Source organism: Panulirus ornatus, chromosome 7 (assembly GCF_036320965.1).
Source record: "Panulirus ornatus isolate Po-2019 chromosome 7, ASM3632096v1, whole genome shotgun sequence".
NCBI classification, from domain to species: Eukaryota; Metazoa; Arthropoda; class Malacostraca; order Decapoda; family Palinuridae; genus Panulirus; species Panulirus ornatus.
In genome coordinates, this window is record NC_092230.1 from 15,268,772 (window position 1) to 15,285,664 (window position 16,893).

The 16,893-nt window shown below is 42.3% G+C and overlaps 1 pseudogene; it reads left to right on the plus strand.

Moving 5' to 3' along the window:
* LOC139749428 (uncharacterized) overlaps positions 1–16,893 on the plus strand; it is a 54,093-nt pseudogene that overhangs the window by 23,415 nt on the left and 13,785 nt on the right.

Sequence of the window (16,893 nt, forward strand, 5' to 3'; positions counted from 1 at the left end):
CCACATGTGTGCGAGGTAGCGCTAGGAAAAGACAACAAAAGCCACATTTGTTCACACTCAGTGTCTAGCTGTCATATAATAATGCACCGAAACCACAGTCCCCTTTCCACATCCAGGCCCCACAGAACTTTCCATGGTTTACCCCAGACGCTTCACATGCCCTGGTTCAATCCATTGACAGCACGTCGACCCCGGTATACCACATTATTCCAGTTCACTCTATTCCTTGCACACCTTTCACCCTCCAGCATGCTCAGGCCCTGATCACTCAAAATCTTTTTCACTCCATCTTTCCACCTCCAATTTGGTCTCCCGCTTCTCCTCGTTCCCTCCACCTCTGACACATATATCCCCTTTGTTAGTCTTTCCTCACTCATTCTCTCCATGTGACTAAACCATTTCAAAACACCCTCTTCTGCTCTCTCAACCACACTCTTTTTATTAAAACACTTCTCTTGTACCGTATTATTACTTGCTTGATCAAAACACCTCACACCACATATTGTCCTCAAACATCTCATTTCCAGCACATCCATCCTCCTCCGCACAACTCTATCTATAGCCCACGCCTCGCAACCATATAACATTATTGGAAAAATATTCCTTCAAACATACCCATTTTTGCTTTCCAAGATAATGTTCTCGACTTCCACACATTCTTCAACGCTCCCAGAATTTACGCCCCCTCCCCCACCCTATGATTCACTTCTGCTTCCATGGTTCCATCCGCTGACAAATCCACTCCCAGATATCTAAAACACTTCACTTCTTCCAGTTTTTCTCCATTCAAACTTACCTCCCAGTTAACTTGTCCCTCAACTTAATGTACCTAATACCTTGCTCTTATTCACATTTACTCTCATCTTTCTTTTTTCATACAGTTTACCAAACTCAGTCACCAGCTTCTGCAGTTTCTCACCCGAATCAGCCACCAGCTCTGTATCATCAGCGAACAACAACTGACTCACTTCCCAAGCTCTCTCATCCAGAACAGATTGCATACTTGCCCCTCTTTCCCAAAGTCTTGCATTCGCCTTCCTAACAACCCCATCCATAAACAAATTAAACAACCATGGAGACTTCATGCACCCCTGACGCAAACCAACTTGCCTTTTTTCCTACTCATACTCATGCCTTACATCCTCAATAAAAATTTTCACTTATGTATTCATACATATTCACCATTTCCCTTGATAGCGAGGTAGCGTTAAGATCAGAGGACTGAGGCTTAGAGGGAATATCCTTCCTTAACCCCCTTATCGTTCCCTTCTTTTGGAAAATAAAAAAAATGAGAAGGGGGATTTCAAGCCCCCCAGTCGCCTTTTACAACATGCAGGGAATACGTGGGAAGTATTCTTACTCCCCTATCCCCAGGATGTGTAGTGGTTTGATTGTGTAAGTAATGAAAGGGTAAGAGAGATGTGTGGTAATGAAAAGAGTGTGGCTGAGAGAGCAGAAGAGGGTGTATTGAAATGGTCTGGTCACTTGGAGAGAATGAGTGAGGATACATTGACGAAGAGGATACATGTGTCAGAGGTGGAGGGAACGAGGAGAAGTGGGTGACCAAATTGGAGGTGGAAGGATAGAGTGAAAAAGATTTTGAGCGATTGGGACCTGAACATACAGGAGGGTGAAAGGCGTGCAAGGAATAGAGTGAATTGGAACGATGTGGTATACTGGGATCGATGTGCTGTTAATGGATTGATCTGGGCCTGTGAAGCATCTAGGGTAAACCTTGGAAAGTTTTTTGGAGCCTGGATGTGGAAAGGGAACTGTGGTTTCAGTGGATTACACCTGACAGCTAGAGACTAAGTGTGAATGAATGTGGTGATTGTTGTCTTTTTCTAGCGCTACCTCGCGGGGGGAAGGGGGTGCCATTTCATGTGTGGTGGAGTGGCAACGGGAATGGATGAAGGCTGCAAGTATGAATATGTACATGTGTATATATGTATATGTCTGTGTATGTATATGTATGTATATGTTGAAATGTTTAGGCATGTATATGTGCGTGTGTGGGCGTTTTTGTATATGCATGTGTATGGGCTGGGCCATCTTTCATCTGTTTCCTTGCGCTGCCTTGCTGATGCGGGAGACAGAATCAAAGTATAATAAATAAATAAATAAATAAACATAAACTCCCATACATGCACGTATACATACACAGACTTTTTTTTTTTTTTTTTTGTCTCCTGCGTTTGCGAGGTAGCGCAAGGAAACAGACGAAAGAAATGGCCCAACCCACCCCCATACACATGTATATACATACGTCCACACACGCAAATATACATACCTACACAGCTTTCCATGGTTTACCCCAGACGCTTCACATGCCCCGATTCAATCCACTGACAGCACGTCAACCCCGGTATACCACATCGCTCCAATTCACTGTATTCCTTGCCCTCCTTTCACCCTCCTGCATGTTCAGGCCCCGATCACACAAAATCTTTTTCACTCCATCTTTCCACCTCCAATTTGGTCTCCCTCTTCTCCTCGTTCCCTCCACCTCCGACACATATATCCTCTTGGTCAATCTTTCCTCACTCATTCTCTCCATGTGACCAAACCATTTCAAAACACCCTCTTCTGCTCTCTCAACCACGCTCTTTTTATTTCCACACATCTCTCTTACCCTTACGTTACTTACTCGATCAAACCACCTCACACCACACATTGTCCTCAAACATCTCATTTCCAGCACATCCATCCTCCTGCGCACAACTCTATCCATAGCCCACGCCTCGCAACCATACAACATTGTTGGAACCACTATTCCCTCAAACATACCCATTTTTGCTTTCCGAGATAATGTTCTCGACTTCCACACATTCTTCAAGGCTCCCAGAATTTTCGCCCCCTCCCCCACCCTATGATCCACTTCCGCTTCCATGGTTCCATCCGCTGCCAGATCCACTCCCAGATATCTAAAACACTTCACTTCCTCCAGTTTTTCTCCATTCAAACTTACCTCCCAATTGACTTGACCCTCAACCCTACTGTACCTAATAACCTTGCTCTTATTCACATTTACTCTTAAGTTTCTTCTTTCACACACTTTACCAAACTCAGTCACCAGCTTCTGCAGTTTCTCACATGAATCAGCCACCAGCGCTGTATCATCAGCGAACAACAACTGACTCACTTCCCAAGCTCTCTCATCCCCAACAGACTTCATACTTGCCCCTCTTTCCAAAACTCTTGCATTCACCTCCCTAACAACCCCATCCATAAACAAATTAAACAACCATGGAGACATCACACACCCCTGCCGCAAACCTACATTCACTGAGAACCAATCACTTTCCTCTCTTCCTACACATACACATGCCTTACATCCTCGATAAAAACTTCTCACTGCTTCAAACAACTTTCCTCCCACACCATATATTCTTAATACCTTCCACAGAGCATCTCTATCAACTCTATCATATGCCTTCTCCAGATCCATAAATGCTACATACAAATCCATTTGCTCTTCTAAGTATTTCTCACATACATTCTTCAAAGCAAACACCTGATCCACACATCCTCTACCACTTCTGAAACCACACTGCTCTTCCCCAATCTGATGCTCTGTACATGCCTTCACCCTCTCAATCAATACCCTCCCATATAATTTACCAGGAATACTCAACAAACTTTTTTTTTTTTTTTTTTTTTTTTTTTTTTTTTTTTTTTGCCGCTGTCTCCCGCATTTGCGAGGTAGCGCAAGGAAACAGACAAAAGAAATGGCCCAACCCACCCCCATACACATGCCTTGATTCAATCCACTGACAGCACGTCAACCCCGGTATACCACATCGCTCCAATTCACTCTATTCTTTGCCCTCCTTTCACCCTCGTGCATGTTCAGGCCCCGATCACACAAAATCTTTTTCACTCCATCTTTCCACCTCCAATTTGGTCTCCCTCTTCTCCTCGTTCCCTCCACCTCCGACACATATATCCTCTTGGTCAATCTTTCCTCACTCATTCTCTCCATGTGACCAAACCATTTCAAAACACCCTCTTCTGCTCTCTCAACCACGCTCTTTTTATTTCCACACATCTCTCTCACCCTTACGTTACTTACTCGATCAAACCACCTCACACCACACATTGTCCTCAAACATCTCATTTCCAGCACATCCATCCTCCTGCGCACAACTCTATCCATAGTCCACGCCTCGCAACCATACAACATTGTTGGAACCACTATTCCTTCAAACATACCCATTTTTGCTTTCCTAGATAATGTTCTCGACTTCCACACATTCTTCAAGGCTCCCAGAATTTTCGCCCCTTCCCCCACCCTATGATCCACTTATACCTCTGTAATTTGAGCACTCACTCTTATCCCCTTTGCCTTTGTACAATGGCACTATGCACCCATTCCGCCAATCCTCAGGCACCTCACCGTGAGTCATACATACATTAAATAACCTTACCAACCAGTCAACAATACAGTCACCCCCTTTTTTAATAAATTCCACTGCAATACCATCCAAACCTGCTGCCTTGCCGGCTTTCATCTTCCGCAAAGCTTTTACTACCTCTTCTCTGTTTACCAAATCATTTTCCCTAACCCTCTCACTTTGCACACCACATACACAGACATATATATATATATACACATGTACATATTCATAAACAAGTACTTGTTGCATTTATCCATTCCTGTCACCACCCTGCCACACATGAAAGAGCATCCCCCCTTCCAGTGAGGTAGTGCCTGGAAAAGACACCCTATCATTTGCCAAGTACCCATTTTATTGAACAACTCCTTGCTGTGAATGAACAGTTGGGTTGACTGTGGACCGACTGATCCAACCAGGATTTTGAACCTATGTGCTCAACCCTGGGTGGCTCATGGCTGGGTCATGTGTTGTGATGATTGTAAAAAAGTATTTTAAATATTTCAAAAAGCAGCTGTTTCAGGGTTTAGAGGCAAATGTCTTTGATGAGCATGATATAAAGATTACTTAATGCACAAAAGTTGTAACAGATCTAAAGTCACTTCAGTGTGTAGTTAAATGAAGATAATGAATTAGAATTGCTGGAACTAAAGCTATGATACTATTTGTGACCATCCTGTTAGAATACTAGTTAAAGTACCAGGTACAGTTCTTGAGTTCCAGACTGATCAAATGGCATACAATGAATCTTTTGTGGAGGAAAACATAAAGGAATTGACAAGATTAATCAAAAACTTACTGAGGAAGGTCCTGAGCATTACAGTGGTGGAGATGATTGTGGTTACAATTAGTAGTGATAATGTAGAATTGTCATAAGAATCAATGAGTGAGTCCCTCATCTGTTTTTATGGGCATCAGTAAACTTTGAACTGTCTATGGTGTTGGAGTTGAAATGGATATGGTGATGATTTGGTGAAATGTCTGACTTTTTGACTAGGTATAGAGAGAAGCTTTGGATGCCTACTGGTATTGCAAGACCATGAAAACTTGCACTTTATGCAAACAGCTAATATAAGGGAGTACATAAAAGTCAAAATTTATGGCCAGATCTTTATTGTTTGTGGAAAAGTAAATGGTAATTGTAGTATTATGTAATTAGTATTTATTGAAGATATAGATAATTGATTAAGGGCATACAAAGTTGTGATTATTAGTTTTTCTTTTACAACATGTTTCGTTGGTGAAAAATTTTACTTAGATTACTTCTGCAAGGCAATTTATTTTTATACAGAAAAAAGATTTTTCTCAATTTTCCTTTTGAGATTGGATGAATGAAAGATATCATGGTCGGCACACATTCTTATGCATTGCTTTACATTTTTGTCATAAGAGATATGCTTTGTTGTATATCATCCAGGCTGAGTGAATGTGTTATTATTGGAGTAAGTTGACTGAACTATTTGTACAGTATTACTTTTTGCTCTATATTTAGTTATTTTGCTTTGTCGCTGTCTCCCACGTTTGCGAGGTAGCGCAAGGAAACAGACGAAAGAAATGGCCCAACCCACCCCCATACACATGTATATACATACACGTCCACACACGCAAATATACATACCTATACATCTCAATGTATACATATATATACACACACAGACACACATATATACCCATGCACACAATTCACAATGTCTGCCTTTATTCATTCCCATCGCCACCTCGCCTCACATGGAATACCATCCCCCTCCCCCCTCATGTGTGCGAGATAGCGCTAGGAAAAGACAACAAAGGCCCCATTCGTTCACACTCAGTCTCTAGCTGTCATGCAATAATGCCCGAAACCACAGCTCCCTTTCCACATCCAGGCCCCACACAACTTTCCATGGTTTACCCCAGACGCTTTACATGCCCTGATTCAATCCACTGACAGCACGTCAACCCTGGTATACCACATCGATCCAATTCACTGTATTCCTTGCCCGCCTTTCACCCTCCTGCATGTTCAGGCCCCGATCACTCAAAATCCTTTTCACTCCATCTTTCCACCTCCAATTTGATCTCCCACTTCTCCTCGTTCCCTCCACCTCCGACACATATAGACTCTTGGTCAATCTTTCCTCACTCATTCTCTCCATGTGCCCAAACCATTTCAAAACACCCTCTTCTGCTCTCTCAACTATGCTCTTTTTATTTCCACACATCTCTCTTACCCTTACATTACTTACTCGATCAAACCACCTCACACCACACATTGTCCTCAAACATCTCATTTCCAGCACATCCATCCTCCTGCGCACAACTCTATCCATAGCCCACGCCTCGCAACCATACAACATTGTTGGAACCACTATTCCTTCACACATACCCATTTTTGCTTTCCGAGATAATGTTCTCGACTTCCACACATTCTTCAAAGCTCCCAGGATTTTCGCCCCCTCCCCCACCCTATGATTCACTTCCGCTTCCATGGTTCCATCCGCCGGAAATCTTTTACTACCTCTTCTCTGTTTACCAAATCATTTTCCCTAACCCTCTCACTTTGCACACCACCTCGACCAAAACACCCTATATCTGCCACTCTATCATCAAACACATTCAACAAACCTTCAAATGTTGAATGTGTTTGATGACAGAGTGGGAGATATAGGGTGTTTTGGTCGAGGTGGTGTGCAAAGTGAGAGGGTTAGGGAAAATGATTTGGTAAACAGAGAAGAGGTAGTGAAAGCTTTGCGGAAGATGAAAGCCGGCAAGGCAGCAGGTTTGGATGGTATTGCAGTGGAATTTATTAAAAAAGGGGGTGACTGTATTGTTGACTGGTTGGTAAGGTTATTTAATGTATGTATGACTCATGGTGAGGTGCCTGAGGATTGGCGGAATGCATGCATAGTGCCATTGTACAAAGGCAAAGGGGATAAGAGTGAGTGCTCAAATTACAGAGGTATAAGTTTGTTGAGTATTCCTGGGAAATTATATGGGAGGGTATTGATTGAGAGGGTGAAGGCATGTACAGAGCATCAGATTGGGGAAGAGCAGTGTGGTTTCAGAAGTGGTAGAGGATGTGTGGATCAGGTGTTTGCTTTGAAGAATGTATGTGAGAAATACTTAGAAAAGCAAATGGATTTGTATGTAGCATTTATGGATCTGGAGAAGGCATATGATAGAGTTGATAGAGATGCTCTGTGGAAGGTATTAAGAATATATGGTGTGGGAGGAAAGTTGTTAGAAGCAGTGAAAAGTTTTTATCGAGGATGTAAGGCATGTGTACGTGTAGGAAGAGAGGAAAGTGATTGGTTCTCGGTGAATGTAGGTTTGCGGCAGGGGTGTGTGATGTCTCCATGGTTGTTTAATTTGTTTATGGATGGGGTTGTTAGGGAGGTAAATGCAAGAGTTTTGGAAAGAGGGGCAAGTATGAAGTCTGTTGGGGATGAGAGAGCTTGGGAAGTGAGTCAGTTGTTGTTCGCTGATGATACAGCGCTGGTGGCTGATTCATGTGAGAAACTGCAGAAGCTGGTGACTGAGTTTGGTAAAGTGTGTGAAAGAAGAAAGTTAAGAGTAAATGTGAATAAGAGCAAGGTTATTAGGTACAGTAGGGTTGAGGGTCAAGTCAATTGGGAGGTGAGTTTGAATGGAGAAAAACTGGAGGAAGTGAAGTGTTTTAGATATCTGGGAGTGGATCTGGCAGCGGATGGAACCATGGAAGCGGAAGTGGATCATAGGGTGGGGGAGGGGGCGAAAATTCTGGGGGCCTTGAAGAATGTGTGGAAGTCGAGAACATTATCTCGGAAAGCAAAAATGGGTATGTTTGAAGGAATAGTGGTTCCAACAATGTTGTATGGTTGCGAGGCGTGGGCTATGGATAGAGTTGTGCGCAGGAGGATGGACGTGCTGGAAATGAGATGTTTGAGGACAATGTGTGGTGTGAGGTGGTTTGATCGAGTGAGTAACGTAAGGGTAAGAGAGATGTGTGGAAATAAAAAGAGCGTGGTTGAGAGAGCAGAAGAGGGTGTTTTGAAGTGGTTTGGGCACATGGAGAGGATGAGTGAGGAAAGATTGACCGAGAGGATATATGTGTCGGAGGTGGAGGGAGCAAGGAGAAGAGGGAGACCAAAGTGGAGGTGGAAAGATGGAGTGAAAAAGATTTTGTGTGATCGGGGCCTGAACATGCAGGAGGGTGAAAGGAGGGCAAGGAATAGAGTGAATTGGAGCGATGTGGTATACCGGGGTTGACGTGCTGTCAGTGGATTGAATCAAGGCATGTGAAGCGTCTGGGGTAAACCATGGAAAGCTGTATAGGTATGTATATTTGCGTGTGTGGACGTATGTATATACATGTGTATGGGGGGGTTGGGCCATTTCTTTCGTCTGTTTCCTTGTGCTACCTCGCAAATGCGGGAGACAGCGACAAAGTAAAAAAAAAAAAAAAAAAAAAATCCTCACATCACCACTACTTGTTATCACCTCCCCATTAGCGCCCTTCACTGAAGTTCCCATTTGCTCCCTTGTCTTACGCACTTTATTTACCTCCTTCCAGAACATCTTTTTATTCTCCCTAAAATTTAATGATACTCTCTCACCCCAACTCTCATTTGCCCTTTTTTTCACCTCTTGCACCTTTCTCTTGACCTCCTGTCTCTTTCTTTTATACATCTCCCACTCAGTTGCATTTTTTCCCTGCAAAAATCGTCCAAATGCCTCTCTCTTCTCTTTCACCAATAATCTTACTTCTTCATCCCACCACTCACTACCCTTTCTAATCAACCCACCTCCCACTCTTCTCATGCCACAAGCATCTTTTGCGCAATCCATCACTGGTTCCCTAAATACATCCCATTCCTCCCCCACTCCCCTTACTTCCATTGTTCTCACCTTTTTCCATTCTGTACTCAGTCTCTCCTGGTACTTCCTCACACAAGTCTCCTTCCCAAGCTCACTTACTCTCACCACCCTCTTCATCCCAACATTCACTCTTCTTTTCTGAAAACCCATACAAATCTTCACCTTAGCCTCCACAAGATAATGATCAGACATCCCTCCAGTTGCACCTCTCAGCACATTAACATCCAAAAGTCTCTCTTTCGTGCGCCTGTCAATTAACACGTAATCCAGTAATGCTCTCTGGCCATCTCTCCTACTTACATACGTATACTTATGTATATCTCGCTTTTTAACCAGGTATTCCCAATCACCAGTCCTTTTTCAGCACATAAATCTACAAGCTCTTCACCATTTCCATTTACAACACTGAACACCCCATATATACCAATTATTCCCTCAACTGCCACATTACTCACCTTTGCATTCAAATCACCCATCACTATAACTTTTTGCTCTATGCAGTGTAATAGTACTGATGCTTCGTAAGGGTTAGTGGAATGTGCAGTGTATTTTGTTTAGGTGGTTTACGGAATCTAATGGGTTAAAGATGAATTGTGGTTACAAAGATGAATTCTTGAGATATCACTTTTTTCTAATGCAGATGGCGGATTTTGATGATGGACCCGAGGAGGTGGCAACTGTTCGAGCGCCAGTGGTTGAGGCCCCTGAGCTGCCAGAAATTAAGCTCTTTGGCAAATGGTCACTTGATGATGTGCAGCTTAGTGACATGTCACTCCAGGTAATCACCTATCATGTTGTTGAAGTTATGTCAAGAAATAAGAGTATCAGGGTTTGAGGAGGAAGATGCTATGGATCAGATGTAATATTTTTCACTAAAGGTTTTTTTTTTGTATCTGTAAAAGTGTTTTGCTAAATGCTACAGATGCATTATTTGTGGTCTTAACTGAAAGACACACCAAAGACCAAATAAATAGTAAGATATGAATTCCAAACTACGTCCTGTAGAGATGTGACAGGACTTGAAGATCATGAGGAGGAGTTTGAGTGTATATAATAGATACTCTTTTTAACAACTTAACTACTGAACTCCTCAAGTGATACAATAGAAGCATCTGTTGTTAAAATTCAGATATTTTTGTAAAGAGATCTTCAACAGAAACACCGGATTTATACATCCTGAGGTCACACTGCTCTTTCTCAGTCAGATAATCTATTCATAACCCTTCCCTTGCAGTCACCACTCTCTGATACACCTTACCAGGTTTGCTCAACAAAATGATACATCTGTAATTCATTTTAGTTTCCCTTGATTTTATGCAAAGGCATTGCATTCTACATTGATAATGGTCTTCATGTCTATCCAAAAGAACTAGCTGCTTGCAAGTGGCTACGAGTTTGGCCATAGAATTGAATGCCTTCTCCAGTTTTAAAGAAATCTGTTGTTATACAGTTCAACCTAGCTCAGCAGTAGGCTGGGATTTCAGAATATGCTTTATGTCATAAGAATGTACCATTTGTGGTTAGCATTATTTTTCATTTGCATGTACCAGTACCTCATAACCAAAAGTAAATTGCAGGATTACATAGCTGTGAAAAAGCACTATGCCAAGTACTTGCCCCATTCTGCTGGTCGTTATGCTGCCAAGCGATTCCGCAAAGCACAGTGCCCCTTTGTTGAACGCCTTACCAACTAGCTTATGATGCATGGACGCAACAATGGCAAGAAGCTGTTGGCTGTCCATATTGTTAAACACTCTTTTGAGATCATCCACCTGTTGACTGGAGAGGTGAGTTGTATTTTTATGAAGCTCTGTAGAAGTCTTCATGTACCAGTTACTATCATGTTAGGACCTATGATAGATAGTGCTTTTTACCTTTGTAATGTTTTTCAGTAACATAATTTTTGGTTAATCTTTATTTAACATCTGAGATTCAGGTTTTTTATTGTTGACTGTGATCTCTAACCTCATATAATCAGATATAAGAGCAAGTTTAGTTGAATGTATGGAATACACAGTTTTTGTTATTGTTTATCATGATTTCATTCGTAGGTATATGGGTAGGTCATGTACCTTTTGTGGATTTTTTCTTCACAATTGCTATCTCTTTCAGGCTGACAAAGGATCCATACAGTAGAACACTAGTAATGTTATATTGCTCCATTTTTCTGGCATAGGGTATATCAAGTGTACATGGCCTCACTGAACAATCAACTTGGTTTCAACTTCTTGATTGCCAATTGCCCCAATCATGCAAGCAAAATTCCTCCATTGTGAATAGCTTAAAGTAGTTCTGTCTTCTGAGGAATCTTTTGTATATATCAATCAACATTTGTCTCAGTAGTTGGGAGTGTGTCCCATCCTTGTTCCCCTTGATTTTATTTGTAAACCATCAGGGATAAATGTCTGTAGAGTTTGCCTTATTGTCTGTAGTTTTTGTCCATTTGCCTTTTTTATTTTTTAATTATACTTTGTTGCTGTCTCCCGCTTTAGCGAGGAAGCACAATGAAATATTCAAAAGAATGGCCCAGCCCACCCACATACACGTTTATATACATACATGTCCACCACGCACATATACATACCCATACATTTCAATGTATACATATATATACATATACATATATATACACAGGTACATGTTCATATGATGAGAGTTGATAGAGATGCTCTGTGGAAGGTATTAAGAATATATGGTGTGGGAGGCAAGTTGTTAGAAGCAGTGAAAAGTTTTTATCGAGGATGTAAGGCCTGTGTATGTGTCGGAAGAGAGGAAAGTGATTGGTTCTCAGTGAATGTTGGTTTGCAGCAGGAGTGCATGCTGTCACCATGGTTGTTTGATTTGTTTATGGATGGGGTTGTTAGGGAGGTGAATGCAAGAGTTTTGGAAAGAGGGGCAAGTATGCAGTCTTTTGTGAATGAGAGAGCTTGGGAATTGAGTCAATTGTTGTTTGCTAATCACACATTGCTGGTGGCTGATTCATGTGAGAAACTGCAGAAGCTGGTGACTGAGTTTGGTAAAGTGTGTGAAAGAAGAAAGCTGAGAGTAAATGTGAATAAGAGCAGGGTTATTAGGTATAGTAGGGTTGAGGGACAAGTCATTTGGGAGGTACGTTTGAGTGGAGAAAAACTGGAGAAAGTGAAGTGTTTTAGATATCTGGGAGTGGATTTGGCAGTGGATGGAACCATGGAAGCGGAAGTGAATCATAGGGTGGGGGAGGGGGTGAAAGTTCTGGGAGTGTTGAAAAATGTGTGGAAGTTGAGAAACTTATCTTGGAAAGCAAAAATGGGTATGTTTGAAGGAATAGTGGTTCCTACAATGTTATATGGTTGCGAGGCGTGGGCTATAGATAGAGTTGTGTGGAGGAGGGTGGATGTGCTGGAAATGAGATGTTTGAGGACAATATGAGGTGTGAGGTAGTTTGATTGAGTAAGTAATGAAAGGGTAAGAGAGATGTGTGCTAGGAAAAAGAGTGTGGTTGAGAGAGCAGAAGGTGTTTGAAATGGTTTGGTCACATGGAGAGAATGAGTGAGGAAAGATTGACGAAGAGGATATATGTGTCAGAGGTGGAGGGAATGAGGAGAAGTGGGAGATCAAATTGGAGGTGGAAAGATTGAGTGAAAAAGATTTTGAGTGATCGGGGCCTGAACATGCTGGAGGGTGAAAGGCGTGCAAGGAATAGTGAATTGGAACGATGTGGTATACCGGGGTCGACGTGCTGTCAATGGATTGAACCAGGGCATGTGAAGCGTTTGGGGTAAACCATGGAAAGTTTTGTGGGGCCTGGATGTGGAAAGGGAGCTGTGGATTCAGTGCATTATACTTGACAGCTAGAGACTGAGTGTGAACGAATGTGGCCTTTGTTGTCTTTTCCTAGCTTTACCTTGTGCACATGCGGGGGAGGGGATTTTCATTTCATGTGTGGCGGGATGGTGATGGGAATGAATAAGGGCAGACTATGAATTATGTACATGTATATATATATATATATATATGTGTGTGTGTATATATATGTATACATTGAGATGTGTAGGTATGTATATGTGCATGTGTGGAGGTGTATGTATATACATGTGTATGTGGGTGGGTTGGGCCATTCTTTTGTCTGTTTCCTTGCGCTTCCTCACTAATGTGGGAGTCAGTGACCTAGTATAATAAATATAAATAACATATCTTCGCACTCCACTGGACAATCCTGTTTATAGTTCATGCCTCATAACCATATAATATTGTTGGACCTAATATTCACATACCCATTTTTGCTCTCCAAGATAACATTCTTCATCGCTCCGAGAATCTTTGTTCCCTCCCCCACCTTATAACTTGCTTCTGCTCCCATGGTTCCATTTGATGCCAAATCTATTCCCAGATATCAAAAAAACTTCACTTCCTTCAATTTTTCTCCAATCAACTCACATCCTAACTAACTTGTCCCAGAACCCTGCTGAACGTAATAACCTTAATTTATTCACATGTACCCTCAACTTTCTCATTTCACATACTTTATAACTCAAGTCACCAACTTCTGCAGTGTCTCTTGAATCAGCCATCAATGCTGTACAATCGGCAAACAAGTGACTTGCCCCTCTCTCTAAAACTTGCATTTCTCAATAGATTCAACTGCAGCACCATCCAGTCCCACTGCCATGCTGGATTTCATCGTCTGCAAAGCTTTATTATTATTGTTATTTATTTGTTTATTCAATGATACGTAGTCGCTATCTCCCGCGTTAGCCAGGTACCACAAGAAAACAGATGAAAGAATGGCCCAACCTATCCACATACACATGTATGTACATAAACAAACACCCACGCATGCAAATATACATACATATACATTTGACCGTATACATACATTATTATTATTATTATACTTTGTCGTTGTCTCCCGCGTTTGCGAGGTAGCGCAAGGAAACAGACGAAAGAAATGGCCCAACCCCCCCCCCATACACATGTATATACATACGTCCACACACGCATATATACATACCTACACAGCTTTCCATGGTTTACCCCAGACGCTTCACATGCCTTGATTCAATCCACTGACAGCACGTCAGCCCCGGTATACCACATCGCTCCAATTCAATCTATTCCTTGCCCTCCTTTCACCCTCCTGCATGTTCAGGCCCCGATCACACAAAATCTTTTTCACTCCATCTTTCCACCTCCAATTTGGTCTCCCTCTTCTTCTTGTTCCCTCCACCTCCGACACACATATCCTCTTGGTCAATCTTTCCTCACTCATCCTCTCCATGTGCCCAAACCACTTCAAAACACCCTCTTCTGCTCTCTCAACCACGCTCTTTTTATTTCCACACATCTCTCTTACCCTTACGTTACTCACTCGATCAAACCACCTCACACCACACATTGTCCTCAAACATCTCATTTCCAGCACATCCATCCTCCTGCGCACAACTCTATCCATAGCCCACGCCTCGCAACCATACAACATTGTTGGAACCACTATTCCTTCAAACATACCCATTTTTGCTTTCCGAGATAATGTTCTCGACTTCCACACATTCTTCAAGGCCCCCAGAATTTTCGCCCCTCCCCCACCCTATGATCCACTTCCGCTTCCATGGTTCCATCCGCTGCCAGATCCACTCCCAGATATCTAAAACACTTCACTTCCTCCAGTTTTTCTCCATTCAAACTCACCTCCCAATTAACTTGACCCTCAACCCTACTGTACCTAATAACCTTGCTCTTATTCACATTTACTCTTAACTTTCTTCTTCCACACACTTTACCAATCTCAGTCACCAGCTTCTGCAGTTTCTCACATGAATCAGCCACCAGTGCTGTGTCATCAGCGAACAACAACTGACTCACATCCCAAGCTCTCTCATCCCCAACAGACTTCATACTTGCCCCTCTTTCCAAAACTCTTGCATTTACCTCCCTAACAACCCCATCCATAAACAAATTAAACAACCATGGAGACATCACACACCCCTGCCGCAAACCTACATTCACTGAGAACCAATCACTTTCCTCTCTTCCTACACGTACACATGCCTTACATCCTTGATAAAAACTTTTCACTGCTTCTAACAACTTTCCTCCCACACCATATATTCTTAATACCTTCCGCAGAGCATCTCTATCAACTCTATCATATGCCTTCTCCAGATCCATAAATGCTACATACAAATCCATTTGCTTTTCTAAGTATTTCTCACATACATTCTTCAAAGCAAACACCTGATCCACACATCCTCTACCACTTCTGAAACCACACTGCTCTTCCCCAATCTGATGCTCTGTACATGCCTTCACCCTCTCAATCAATACCCTCCCATATAATTTACCAGGAATACTCAACAAACTTATACCTCTGTAATTTGAGCACTCACTCTTATCCCCTTTGCCTTTGTACAATGGCACTATGCACGCATTCCGCCAATCCTCAGGCACCTCACCAAGAGTCATACATACATTAAATAACCTTACCAACCAGTCAACAATACAGTCACCCCCTTTTTGGGGAAGAGCATTGCGGTTTCAGAAGTGGTAGAGGATGTGTGGATCAGGTGTTTGCTTTGAAGAATGTATGTGAGAAATACTTAGAAAAGCAAATGGATTTGTATGTAGCATTTATGGATCTGGAGAAGGCATATGATAGAGTTGATAGAGATGCTCTGTGGAAGGTATTAAGAATATATGGTGTGGGAGGCAAGTTGTTAGAAGCAGTGAAAAGATTGACCAAGAGGATATATGTGTCGGAGGTGGAGGGAACGAGGAGAAGTGGGAGACCAAATTGGAGGTGGAAAGATGGAGTGAAAAAGATTTTGTGTGATCGGGGCCTGAACATGCAGGAGGGTGAAAGGAGGGCAAGGAATAGAGTGAATTGGATCGATGTGGTATACCGGGGTTGACGTGCTGTCAGTGGATTGAATCAGGGCATGTGAAGCGTCTGGGGTAAACCATGGAAAGCTGTGTAGGTATGTATATTTGCGTGTGTGGACGTATGTATATACATGTGTATGGGGGTGGGTTGGGCCATTTCTTTCGTCTGTTTCCTTGCGCTACCTCGCAAACACAGGAGACAGCAAAAAAAAAAAACAAAAAAAAAAAAAAAACATTGAGATGTATAGTTATGCATATTGTGCGTGTGTGGATGTGTATGTATATACATGTGTATGTGGGCGGGTTGGGCCATTCTTTTGTCTGTTTCCTTGCACTACCTCGCTAACGCGGGAGACAGCGAGAAAGCAAAATAAATAATAAAAAATATATATATGTACGTATACTTTCTAAAATGGGAAACAGAAGAAGGAGTCACGCGGGGAGTGCTCATCCTCCTCGAAGGCTCAGAGTGGGGTGCCTAAATGTGTGTGGATGTAACCAAGATGTGAAAAAAGGAGAGATAGGTAGTATGTTTGAGGAAAGGAACCTGGATGTTTTGGCTCTGAGTGAAACGAAGCTCAAGGGTAAAGGGGAAGAGTGGTTTGGGAATGTCTGGGGAGTAAAGTCAGGGGTTAGTGAGAGGACAAGAGCAAGGGAAGGAGTAGCAATACTCCTGAAACAGGAGTTGTGGGAGTATGTGATAGAGTGTAAGAAAGTAAATTCTCGATTAATATGGGTAAAACTGAAAGTTGATGGAGAGAGGTGGGTGATTATTGGTGCATATGCACCTGGGCATGAGAAGAAA